This window comes from Numida meleagris, chromosome 25, assembly GCF_002078875.1.
Source record: "Numida meleagris isolate 19003 breed g44 Domestic line chromosome 25, NumMel1.0, whole genome shotgun sequence".
Lineage (NCBI taxonomy): Eukaryota > Metazoa > Chordata > Aves > Galliformes > Numididae > Numida > Numida meleagris.
Window position 1 is genome coordinate 3,134,740 of NC_034433.1, and position 13,098 is coordinate 3,147,837.

Here is a 13,098-nt window from a genome sequence, read left to right on the forward strand (position 1 = left end):
GATTGCAGACAGACACCATGCACAGGTTTAGGTCTGGAAACAGAAAGAGCTTATCTCCATCTCTGTATCAGCCTATGTCACACTCAGCAGACAACGAACTGGGCAGAGCCCTGTATGTCTAGTGAGAAGTGTTTTTCTTACTGGTCTGCTGGAGCTAATGAGACGGTTTTCTAAATTAAGTCTCTAAACATGACATTAAGCAGAATGGGGAGGAGAGTAAAGGGGTTGGCACGAGTCCATAATTAATTTTCTGACATTTCTGAGAACTGTGACATTGGGTCTGATCTGTCTGTGATGAAATATTCCACAGCCCTAAGGCAACGGATAGTATTTAACCAGTCGTCTGATATCCAGACAAATAACAACTTACTATGTCTCAGACTTAACAGAAGGACAAAAAAAAAAGTCAAGAGCTTAAAATTAAAGTATTAAGGAAATATTATTATGGCTGAACATCTCAGGTAAGGAGATTCTATCTCTGCTGCCTTGGCATTGAGGGTCATCTGAAAATGAAGGCAGAGCAGGGCACTGGCCAAGCAGATTTTGGCTGGTCAGGCATTTAGGGCAGCAATCTCGCACGCACATTGTGACCTGCATGGGGAACTGGCTGTGCCACTTCATCTTTCTGCTTCCCGGTAAGAAGAGGGCAGTAAGAGGATAATGCTTTCTTTGTCAGTCTTGTCTGTACAGATTATGAACTCTTTGAGAGAGGATCTTCTCTTAATGAGTTTAACACAAAGGCATCTTGCACCAACAGCAATGTAGGAACTGACTGGTCTCAAATGGGCAAAAAAAAACCATGAAGAAAACAAAAAATGACAAGAGTTTGTAAAGCCTTTGTCTTATCAGAGAGAGAAACTCCCTCTTCGTGTCACCAATGCCTGAAGCACAGCAGCCTCTGGCTGGAAGCAGAATGGCCCTACCCTGCCCACAGGGCAGCTGCCAGCACTTGAGCATCACGAAGAGATTTTGGGGAGGATCCTTCATTTTTGCCTTCCTGAACGTGCAGAAAGCAGAAAACCTAGGATTACAGTGAGCCCATTTAAACAGTGTTTAGCAAGATAATTGCAGCAGCTAATTGCCAAATAATAATAATAATAAAACATCTTGAAGTTTCCTAATGGATGGTTTGAAATACTGTAATTCTTAACAGATAGCAATTAATACAGGCTCGAGTATCCAATAAATTAAGAGAATTCATCTATTTTGTACTGGAACTAAATGATGACATTTTATGTGATGACAGCTCTGGCTCGGAAATCAGATATGTCAGGATTATTTTTTTAATTTTATTGTTTCTTGGGGGGACAGACAGACATTCTCCAGTGGATGCGAAGCGGAGTTAGAGCTCTTTTGGAAACATTTTGCAGTCCCCATATCCCCCAAAGCCCCTAAAGAAGTTGTGCTGTTAATCAAGTCCTCGTTTTAGAAGAATCAGGTACCTCTGTAGCACTCTCTATCTCTTCCCACTTTTCCAATAGTCACAGATGAGGCTTGTATAAAGTCTAAATTTGGCTTTCTGTTTAACTCAGTTCTGTTCAGGCCTGGTCTTTTAGCCACGGTATCACTTGCAAAGTGTAACCAGGTGATTTAAGAGTAATTATTTTGCTGGTTTTCCTTTGGTCCGTGATGAAAAGCACAAAGGTTTTCTCCTTACAAAATTCTAGTTGCATAAAGCTACATATTTGCTTCTACCATCTGAAGCTGGCAGCCTACCAGCACATTACACACTCTGAATAAGTCTTATTCCAAAACGAAAATCATGAATATCTGGGGGGGAGGGACTGTTTGGTTTTCAAGGCCATCGTTTCAGGCAGTGTCACACAGCTTCTTCACTGTCAAGCAAAATCCAAAAGGAGGCTATTCTAAGTTGCATATTTCTAAAGTTTCTAAGAGTCCTCGACATCACAATATGTTACAGCCAAGGCGAACTCACACGGAACACAACCGAAAAGAATTTGAACAAAGTTCTTCTTCCTCTTTAAAGAAAGAGGGTACAATTTGCAGCTACAGAATTTGTGCCTGGACCAAGCACTGAAGGAAGGCATTGGTCCTTAAATTATATGGAGCAGTGCCATGCTGTCAGGACTGGGTTCTGCTTTCCAGCAGCATGCACACACACACACACACCCGCTCCCCACGATGCAGAATGAGCCATCAGAATCGTCTGAGACCTAAAGAAGTCTATGAATGAGTTTGGAACTGTCGTCACTGTCATTCTTCTCCTGCTCTAACAATGAATTTCATCATGAAGCCAAAGTATGGCTGTAATTCGTTAATAGCTGAGAGTGGAAATTTGGCCCTTGCTCTGTACTGGTGCTGAAAGGTGGACTCTGTTACCGTGGCTGCACGTTGCTGTCTGCCAACACTGGAAAATATGATGCGGATGCTGTCAAGGTCAATAAATGGTACATTACTGGCTCTGGCAGGTGCTGTTCCTTAGCTGCTCTTGTGTGGGCCTTTTGATTCAGACAGCCCAGTTATTTTTTTAAGATGTTTCAATTTTAGTACAAGGGCACCAGCAATGAACACCCATTGGAGGAATGTAGGCACTCGCTGGGTTGTAGATGCAACCACAGTTTGCTCTTCTGCATATCACCATCCTCTTGGTCACCCACATTTTAAATACCTCATCTGAGCGGTGAAGCTACAACTTCAGACATCCCTGTATGACACAAGAATCTAAATCTAACCTGCAGAATACCTAAAATACTAGCCAGCATTACTGAACCGTGTTGACTGAGAAACAAACAAACAGAAAAAAAAAAAAACACACACAGAATGGGAAGGGATTTTCCAAGAGAGATTCTCTGACAGGTTAGAGCAAGCAAACCCAGTGGGATCTGTTGATGCCACTCTCTGAAATTAAAGGTTAAATTTAGCCAAAAAGGGAAGTGGTGTCTTCCATCAGCGAGCATTCAATTGCAGTGACACAACAATGCCACGAGAGCCATTTAATTCCTGGCATATTTAGAGGTGGCATTAGGGAGTCTACCAAGGTAGTAATTTTCTAGATAATCAACTTAATGTCTTCATTCGAAGTGCATTTATATGTGTAAGTTAATTAGAGGAGTTAATTTTCACAAATGGCAGAAAATCTGCATTTTCCAGTAAGCTTTGTTTCATGCCAATTCACGATTCAAGGTAACTGAGAAAGATAACCTGACATTCCTTATCCATTACAATAACCAGGCTGAATCATGAGCTGGCTTCATTTGACAACCCAGCAGACAAGCTGACTGTGCTCACGCTGCTGTCCCCGAGTGTTTGCTGGGGTGAGAGGGCAGCTGTCCCTGCACAGCCTGACCCAAGAACCGAGACACTGCAGAATCCCACTGCACGTGGGAACACCACTCCCACCTGTACATCACTGCCCCAAACTGGAGATGGTGGTTCTGAATCTCATTGTGCAAACAGTTACAGCTCCGAGCCGAGCGAGAGCCTGACCAAGGGCACGTGAAGCTGTAGCAGGGACCGTCCCAGTCCTTGGTGCTCTCCCACTGGGGTCAAAGAGCTGCAAAGCGAGGAGGAAAATCAGAAGCTGAATCAGAGCAAAGGGATTTCAAGCTGATTCTGCCCCCGTATCACATGTTCTGCTCTTTCCTAGCCTCCCTACTCCGTTCTGATCTGGTAGTCCTGAATGGGTGCTGGATATTACCTTATCTCAACCTCTGCACGGGCACAAAGACATTAACTTATCACTAAAGGTCAGTTTAAGGGAAGGAAATTTTTATATCTTGTTTGGGCAACAGCACCCTCATTAGGTGATGTGGGAACGAGCCAGTCTACAACTGAATACACACAAAGGAGAAGTCCTAAATAATTACAATGTCAAAGTTTTGCTGGTGAAGACGAGAAACTGGGAACAGAAGCAAAGTGTCCTTCTTTCTTTGGTGTGTCACAACGTGCCTCGTTTGTGCTATTCCAGAACATGTGCCACATTGGTGCAAGACCAGCACAAGCCACCAGGGAACCGGGATGAACACGGAACAAAAATTATTGGCAGTAAAGATGGAACTGCAAAAATGCATCTCAAGCAATAGGAAATGTCTCCATTGCGGAAGTTCCCCGCTACATCCCCATTACAGCATTGCATGGAACATGCTGGAAAGTAACGCAGGAGATGACTTCACAATTCTCTCAAAGCTTTATGCTAAAATTCTGTAAAGGAGATAAAAGCAGACAGTGATATCTGGCCTCAATGAAGCAAAAGGGAATTTTACCACAGGCTTTAAAAAGCCCAGGGCTGCCAAAGGAGTCTGTAAAAGTTAAGCTGCTCTGAATAGCCCTGCCGTATCTCCAAATTTAGCAGGGCTATCTGAATCCACAGCCACTGCACATGTATTAAAGTAATGGCTACTTTCACTCGTTAAAAGCGTTAATGTCTTGGGTTAAAATAAAAAAAAAGAAAGAAGAAGAAAGTGTTTCTGTTGATTGCTCCCCTCTGAGGGGATTTCTCAGCAGCAATTTCCTGCTCTCCTTTTTGCTGAGCTCCTGCATGTTTCCCTCCCTGCCTCCCCTTTGGTCAGTGTTCACACGCAGCTTCAGCCTCCTGAGCACGAGCAAACTGGGAGCAAAAGGAACATGGCAGTGGGGGCACTGGCACCTGAGGAATTACTATGAGAGCACAACTGTAACAGGAGCCATTTTCAACAACCAAAACCCTGAAACCTGGAGCAGGGAGGAAGGAGTTCTTCATTCTCCAGATGAAAGATGCAAACGAGCAAACTCACCCAAAGGGAGGAGGAAGCAGGGAGGAAAAACATATTTCTCACTCATTTATGTGAATGGAAACTGCTGGCTGCTGCACAGCTTTGTGTTGTGACATGCTGGTCTGCCATTATGCCTTCTGGAGGCAATAGTGGAAGAAAGGAACACATGGAAGCTTTGGTTCCCACATTCACACCACTCCTGCTATCCCAGCTTTACATCCAACTACTATTGTCAACATGAAACTGAATCATCCTCTAAGCGTTTACAATCCACCCATCTCTGCAGTGCCACGAGTTTAACACCAAGATGGTGGGAGAGGGCCTGCACCCAGACAGCACACGTTTCATCACTAAAACAACGCATCTGCAATGCTCCTATTGCAAACTGCCAGCAAAATGTCCTTCACTTACTTGCAGACAGGAGCTCAGCTGCCCCATTGCCTCCATGCCGCAGAAGCCAACACCTGTAACAGGAGAAAGACGGGAACTTTAGATTCTGCTGAATCTCACAGGGGCAATTTCATGTGCTTTGGCAACTTAACAAACATATATTTGCTCTGTAATTAGTCAGCTACTGTACGTGGGCAAGAGCAGCTGGAAGAGTCTGGGCAGAAAGCAAGCGGCTGAGCAGCAGGCACCGGTTTTGAGTAAGTTATGGCCTCACTGGCACTGTCATCCTGGAGGAGAGGAATGGAGCCAGCACAGATGCCAGAGTCACCGCAGTCAGCACAGATCTCCAGACCCTGCTACCCCCATTGCTACTAACGTGGTCTCCAGGATTGAGCTAAAGCACGGGCACTGGAAACAGGAGGGAAAATAGTCCCAGGGTTTCCTATCAAACAAAATGGAATCCGTGGCAAGAAGCAAAAACAAGAGCCAGACACACTGAGCAGGAGATGAGGGCTGTTGCTTTTTTACACTGATGCAAATCAGAAAGGATTTTGGTGCAGTGGCTAGGCTATTATACATAGGAAATATTTGTAAGCAATCTGTTGGCCTATGGTAGCGTTCAATTAGATCTGCAATGCTTTTGGGAAGAACTGTTCCTCATGTATGCTTATACTGAATAATAAAAGATTGGCCCCCAGGTAGTACAGCCCTACCAATAATAAACATTATTACTAAATAATAGCAATGAAGACTTGGAGTTAATATTTAAAATGAGCATGAGACCAAGAGCATGCCCAAGCACATTTCATGCTTATTTTAATTGCCGCTGAACAAATAGAACAAGGATGGATGTTCAATCAAAAGGGTGTGATTCTGTTTTGCTGAAGCACTCAGATTTTAGTGTGCTATTGTCAAGCCTATTTGGACTAAAATGTGGGTAGAATTGCAATGAGAGATGCAGTTGCCTAGCAAAGGTCTAAGATTTCCATTTAAAATTAATGTGAACTGTTTCTCTGGATCTGACATATGGGCTCTGGGAACCCCTGCCAAGATGTCAAGAGCTAGAATGCTCCCCTTCTAGCTCCAAAAAAATTGCTGGAGGCAACTTTTCTCCCGGTATTTTGGCATTTGGTGCAAATGTGAAACAAAGAGACACACAAAGCCCTCCTGCAGCAGAGCAGCACAGCTCGCCCCGCTGCAGAGCCACGAAGAGGGGACAGCTCAGGAGCAGGACAGAGCTCATCCCATCAGCATCCCCCCAAGGGAGGTGGCATCAGGACACGCTCATCCTTGTCCTGCTGAGCGTGCCCAGGGCTCAGCAAGGCTCATTTCCCTTTCAATACATTTCCACTTAAAATAATACACTTTTTGTTTCTTTGGTTTCTTCGGTTTGTTGGGTTTTTTTTTTTTCCTTCCTTTCTTTCTTTTTTATCTTTTCACATATCCCAAATTATACCCTTTCTAATAAGTGTGAAACTCTTCACAGGTGGCAATGAGGGTGAAATCTGCTAAGGGCTATACAGAATCAAAGAATAAACCATCTCACAAATCAGAGTGTGGAAGGGGAGGCTCAGAGGAGGGGGTGGAGAGGAGAAAGTAAGCATCAAGGTGTATGGGGGATAAACAATCAATTCTAAAACGCGAGAAAAAAAGATAAAGATACTAAAAATGGCTCCAGAAAGACAGAAAAGAATGCTCGGCCTCCCACACCACCTTTAAGAGGTGGAAAGAAACCCACAGACAAACAAAGGGCACGGAAAGTTCCTGCAAGAAACAGGACAGAGCTCTCCGTGCTCCTTCCCCTGCAGGCATCCTTCAGTGCGCTACGGGACAAGGACTTCTTTTCATTGCATTCTCTCCAGCCCCGGCTGAGGGTCAGGGTAACCTTCCCAATGCTCTTAGGAGAGCAGCAGTGTGTTGGTATGCATGTGCCCAGTTTCCATCTTCCCTTCTTTCGGGGCGTTCCCTTTTACAGCTCAATCCATGACAAAATTGGAAGGACGCAAATTTAAACAGAAAATGGGATCACGAGCAATGTCTCTCCTGCGTCTGCGGACGCAGCACGGCTCTTGTCCAGCACAGCCTCTCTGAGCAGCACCACAAGGACACGGGACCTGCAGAAGGAAAGCCCGAGCAGGCTCAGATTCCTATGAAGACAGGCTCTGGTCTAACATGGGCTTGCTTTTGCTCCATGTGGGAAGGGATGGTGCTGAGCCACCAACCCACACAACAGCACTGGCCACGGACTTCCCAAACCCTCCACATCTGTTCCTTTATCTTATGCTTAAAGCTGCACTTTATGGCAGCAACTCTGCCACTGATAGGTGCAATATAAATGGGCTGCTATGCAAGGCTTGTAGCTTTAAGTGCCTCTTAATTACACAGTTCAGATTTGGGACCACATTGCCTGGCTTTTTAACAGATAAGAGCAGCCTTGTGATACCGGAGACAATGCTCCCCAGCAGCCGCAGCCTATTCTGCCCGTACCGGGGAAATATCTTCCGCTACTGGAAACAGGCTGGGAGAAGAAACAAAACATGCGCGCACACAAAGATGTTGGCTTTTTTTTGTTGTTGTTGTTTTGTTTCATCTGACTTGGAATATGCTGAATTGGTTCATTGTCTGCAGAGGAATCTGAGCAGAATTAATGACGCGCGCAGGCAGGCCGAGGCGCTGCTCGCAAACGCAGTGGCCAGACATTCTCCAAGATCTGTAATCTAATTTAGCTCAGAGAGTTAATGATTTTAATGATTTGTTGTGATCTCAAAACAACTGTTAGGAGATAAATCTACATCATTAAACCTATTATGGTGTTTTGCTTCATTTAGCAAATGGTGTTTTTTTGTTCAGAAGACGCCCACATTTTAAACAAGCGAGGTCAGTGCTGATGGTAAGGAACAATTTATTCCCAGCTCCCTCAGAGGCTGAAATGAAAGGTGTCCTTGGGAAAAAAAATAATTCTTCACAAACGCTATTGACTGTTTTATAAACAGAAAGCCTTGCTTGTGCTGTGATGTGTGTCATTGTGCGGACGGCTGTTACAAAACAGGCACTGAGCTGATGGATCAGGACCACTCAGTCTGAGATCCCGTCACTTTTGGAGGAATCCCAGGGGGCTGCCGAGCTGTGGGAGCAGAGCTTCAGGTTTAAGGCAGCCTGAGAGCAATAGCAAGAGAAAAGCGTCAGCATCCAGAGCTCTTTAGGAGCTGTTTAGCTCTGGTCTTGCCAAGGCCAAAAGGGTCTGGTCCCAGTGCACTGCCATGGGTGGGCAATGGGCCCCTCCGCAGGGAGCAGCCCACCTGGGGGAGCGGCTCCTCCCTCTGCCCTCCCCTCTGCCAGCACCAGACGTAGGCCAGGAAGAAGAAGTCCATGTAGGAAAGGCTTAGCCCACAGAAATGTACATTTACTTCTCCCGAGATGGACTAATTACGTCGTCATTCCCTTATAAATGTGGTGCGTAATCCTTCTGTGAGCACAACCAAACAACAACGAATGTCTGACACCACAGACACGAACAAATAGACCTCCATCATCTGTTACATTCCTCATGCAATCAGGGGCAATGCTTCTGATGAACCAAGGGCAGAGATATGAAGCTCTGCAGAGCAACCCCAGTGGCACGACAAAGAAGCAGTAGCCCAAGGCACTGCAAAGCATCACAGAATCACCCCGTGTTGGGAGGGACCCATCTGGTCCCACTCCCCTGCAACGAGCAGGGACACCCACAGCTCCATCAGGTGCTCAGAGCCCGATGTGAACGGATCTCACTGCAGTTTCATTGTGCTCTCCTCCAATCTATTCTATTTTATGCTGAGTTTGAGGAGAACACAAGAGCAGAGCAGAGGAGGATAGATGTTTTCTTGCTCTTGTGCAGTTATTTACACAGGAGAGAGTAAATAATCAGCCTCTTGAGAGCAAATAGTCAACCTTTTTCCCTACAAGTTTGAGAAGTCTATTACGATTCAACTACATTTGCCTAGGTTAAATATTTTATAAATTTAAAATATGACATCAAGCAAAAAGAAATCCTGCCAACAGCAGTAACAGGATATTTTCTTGCCTCGCTCCTTTCTAAGCCCTGGGCAGGGAGGGATGCCTCAGCTCTGCAGATGTCATTCAGAACCCGCTGCCATCACTCGGTGAGTCTGCTTGCCACAAAGCAAACACAGAGGGAGAGAAATGGATTTGCTGGTGGTGGAAGTTAGGCACCCACCGGGGTCTGGGCTCCGTCCTTGGAGCCTTTTAATCCCCCGCACTGCACGGACAGCACACACTTGCCACTTCAATAACCCAAAGTAAATAAGACCCAAAGAAAATTCCTTTCAGGTGTGTTTATTCTGGGGAAACTTCTTTCTTGAGCTCTGAATATAGGGAATGCATTTTATTACCTGCTGTGACATCTCAAAATGCAGCAACTGAACTTAACTGGCAAAGAAAGGCGTGTGCTGCCCTTCTGCATCACTTTCAGTCCTGGAGCTTCCTATTCCTTATCAAAGAGAACGGACAGAAGGGTGCTCGATTCCAACAAGTGAACCCAAAAGTCTAAGGATGGGGCATTTATATTCTGGGTTGGAGACAGGAATAAACAACCCTACCAAATAAATAGAATTTTTCAAGGTGTTGTTGGAGAAGCACGGCTATATTAAGGCGGATTTTTCTTCTAATTTGAAGCTTAGATGGAAGTTCAAGGTCACAGTTTGTTTGCTTCAAATTTCCTTGTCCCTCTTGCAGCACTGGCTCATTACAGCTTGCTCTTTGTGAGCGTTTTGGTACAGAAAACAGCTGGCAGTGTTCTCTACGTCAATACACGTAAATGATACCAACACAGCCGAAAACGTGACGGCTTCACGATGACTGTGCCTGCCCAGGAGAAGCACGGCTGAAGATGCAGCACTCTGTGTCGGAGCTGGACTCTGTCTCGGAGTTGGACTCGATGACCTGCATAGGTTCCTTCCAACCCGGGATATTCCGTGACTGTTTGACATTACTCACACCATTTCACTTCTTGCTGTCTGAAGTCAGACGCTCGGTTCATCATTTTGACCGCTGCTCTTGTGCCAGCTGTTACAGCCGTGCCTGGCTGTGCTGTGATATTTGGGAACTACCCTCCAGGTAGAACAAATGTTGTTTTATTTGCTGGGTGGAAATTTGTTAAATAAATCATAGATTCATAGTGGCATAAGAAATTAGCAATAAGCTGTGCCTGGAAGGTTAGACACATTGTACTTCCAAATAAGCAGGAGGCCACTTTGCAATTCAAAAGAGAGTTATTGGGATATGGAAGGCGCATCTGTTAATCACGTTTCCCCAATACCCAAAAGGCTGCTAGCTGAGCTCTGTACCGACACCGGGAGCCCCTCTTGAATCAGCTCCAGTGAGAGCTGCCCTGGAACTTGGATGTCCTCAGCCATGGCTGGGAGCTGGTTCCCATCGTGGTGAGAGCCCTGTGTTATTACTGCATTACCCTTTCCATCCAAAACACCGCGGGGCGTTATTAGTCTGGAAGGTTTGACATTTAGTAGGGGCTGTGGCCTGGAGTGCTCTTTATTTGACAATTACGTATGAGTTTCTCTTAGAAAAGAATACATATAAAGACTGTTTCTGAAAGCTTCCTTCAAAGTGACATCTGATGAATTTAAATAATAGGTTTTAGCACTGCTAACACTTCCAAACATTTTTACACTTCTTATAACCTTTACAAACCCTTTGTTCCTCTTCCTGATCATTTTATAACCCCTATCTACCTGGAAATGCCTCAAATAAGCAGTTGGAAAAGAAGCTGAAAGCCTCTGCATCCTTTTATTGTGTCCTGAATCGCTGGCAATATCAAATGCTCTCTCTCAACAAGAGGTGGGAGAAATGAAGAGTTTCCTGAACAGATTATGGGTCAGGCTATGGATTCGATTCTTCTCACATACAAAAACTGATGGAATCAAAATAACTCCGGCTTTTCAGCTTTTATTTTACAGACGGAAAGTGCTTAACGACTTCAAATGAGAAAAAAAAAAAAAAAAAAAAAATCTTTAATTTCCAAATTATGACTTCGGAGCTTTTCACATTCTGAAGCTCTTTTCCAGGAGACCTCCCATCGTGCTGCGAAAGAGCGCTTTGTTTCCCAGCAAAGGACCAGCCCCAGATGCTGGGGAGCTGGAGGGGCTTCACCCATAGGGCTGCAGTGGGCCACGATGGCTGAGCTCCTGCAGCCAGCAGCTCCTGGGATCTTATTCTGCTCCACCATTCCCCACATCCCTCCCATGCTCCTTCTCGTGCAGCAGCTAGCAGGTCTTGTTATTTCCCCCCCCCCCCTTAAAGCACCCAGAGGGAAAAAAATACTAATGAAAGCGAGGCCAACAGAAGTTCAGATAAAGCAGAAGTGATGCTCGGTGCTGGAGGGCAGTTCAGACCGAACAAGAATGCAGTTTAGATAAACAAGGATTAATTGTCATTCTGTTGGTCTGCGAGGCAACTGATATCGCATATAATTAAATTATTTTGCAATTATTACTTCATGAGTGCTTAACCAAGAAGAATAAAGGTGGGATTTTTTTTTTTTTCATATCTTGCAAGATAGTTCCATGTTCTGAATATTTTGTTTTACTGTATTAGCTTGTGTAAACTGCATCAGCGCTTGTTTCCCCTTTCTCTTATGTGCCCATCGGGTTGTTTACTTACTGGGATTGAAGTCAGATGCGGCTTGCTCTCACAAGCAGCACTGAATTTCTAATAAATATGTAAATAATATATCTCTGAGCTGTTGCCTTTGGCATTTGTTCATGCATTATCCTCTGCAATAGTCACTCTGCTGTGAGTGAGCACACCCTTGTTTTGCTCGGAAGAAATCTCCGTGATGCACACGGAGCTGCGGGTGCTGTGCCCTCACCGCGCTGGCAGTCTGTGCAGAAGGCACGGTACAGAGCAGATCAGGAGAGAGGAGAGGAGCGGGGGCCCAGCAGTGCTCAGCCCCAGCCCTGCGCTCACTCGTGGCCTTGAGAAATCCCTGCAGCTCCAACAAGCGGGAAGACCTCATGATCTAGAAATAAAGTGATGCTGCCACGGGGTGAAAGGGGACGTAAGCAAGCCCTGCGCTGAGCTTTATCTGGCTGCGTGCTCTGCTCTCACTGCGTGTTTAGCCACAGAGCTGCACCCCCTGCCCAGAGCCCAGCTCGGGGTGCTCAGAGCCAGGGCTCAGCGCTGGGCAGGGCGAGAGGGGGCAAGGGCAAAGAAATGCAGAAATCCAGGGGAGAAGCTGATCCTTCAGGGCACAGCGTGACCTCGGAGGGATGAGACCCTCTGCAGATTAAACCACACCATACAGATATCGTACCTGTAGAAAGAGAGGGAGGGCACAACCCCTAACACAGCAAAGTGAGTGCTGCTGCAGACTTCACGGCACCTTTGCTTCAGGCGTTTGCTTCAGATGCTGACGTTAAAGCAAAGCCTCAAAGCACGGGGAGCCCTGCGCAGGCTTCAGGCACCTCCCGCCCTACAGCCCCTTTCTGCATCACCACTCAGCTCCAAGGGGACACGTCCCCTCTGGTTGCTGGCATGGGGACACTGCAGGAGGGGACAGGAGAGGGCACGGTGCTGGGGATGTCAATGCTGTGCTCGTCCATGCAGGGGACACGTCCCTGTGGGAGCTGCTGCACCCCAGCCCGGCCCATGTCAGGCTGCAGGGGAGTGCGGCCAATTCTGACCATTTCTCTATTTTTTTAATTTTCTCACTGTGGTTTTCAGGTCCCTTCTTCAGTCAAGAGGGGGTGGGTTGTGGCCTTCCGAAAGCTTGGAAATCTGCATTTTCAGGCATAGGCATAGGGCATCACAGTAGAAAAGTGTTAACATCCAGATCTGAGCTCGGACCAGAAAATGGGAAGTCCATGCTGACAAAAATGGCCAGCAGAGACCGAAGGGGCCGTAAGTTTGTCCCTTTATGCCTTTCCTTTCCTGTGTGGAACAACCCCCGTTGTGCTAACGGGGGATGCTAAGCCACGCACGCAGA

General features: G+C 46.0%; 1 protein-coding gene across 3 annotated transcripts in view; it reads right to left on the bottom strand.

Annotated features, from left to right (window-relative positions):
* PLXNA2 (plexin A2) overlaps positions 1 to 13,098 on the bottom strand; it is a 351,337-nt gene that overhangs the window by 238,267 nt on the left and 99,972 nt on the right. For all 3 annotated transcript variants that reach the window (XM_021377558.1, XM_021377559.1, XM_021377560.1), the window contains 2 exons: positions 5,124 to 5,176; positions 3,361 to 3,514 (listed from right to left, as the gene is read on the bottom strand). The gene's annotated coding sequence lies outside the window, so the exon portion shown is untranslated. The remainder of the gene's footprint in view (positions 1 to 3,360; positions 3,515 to 5,123; positions 5,177 to 13,098) is intronic.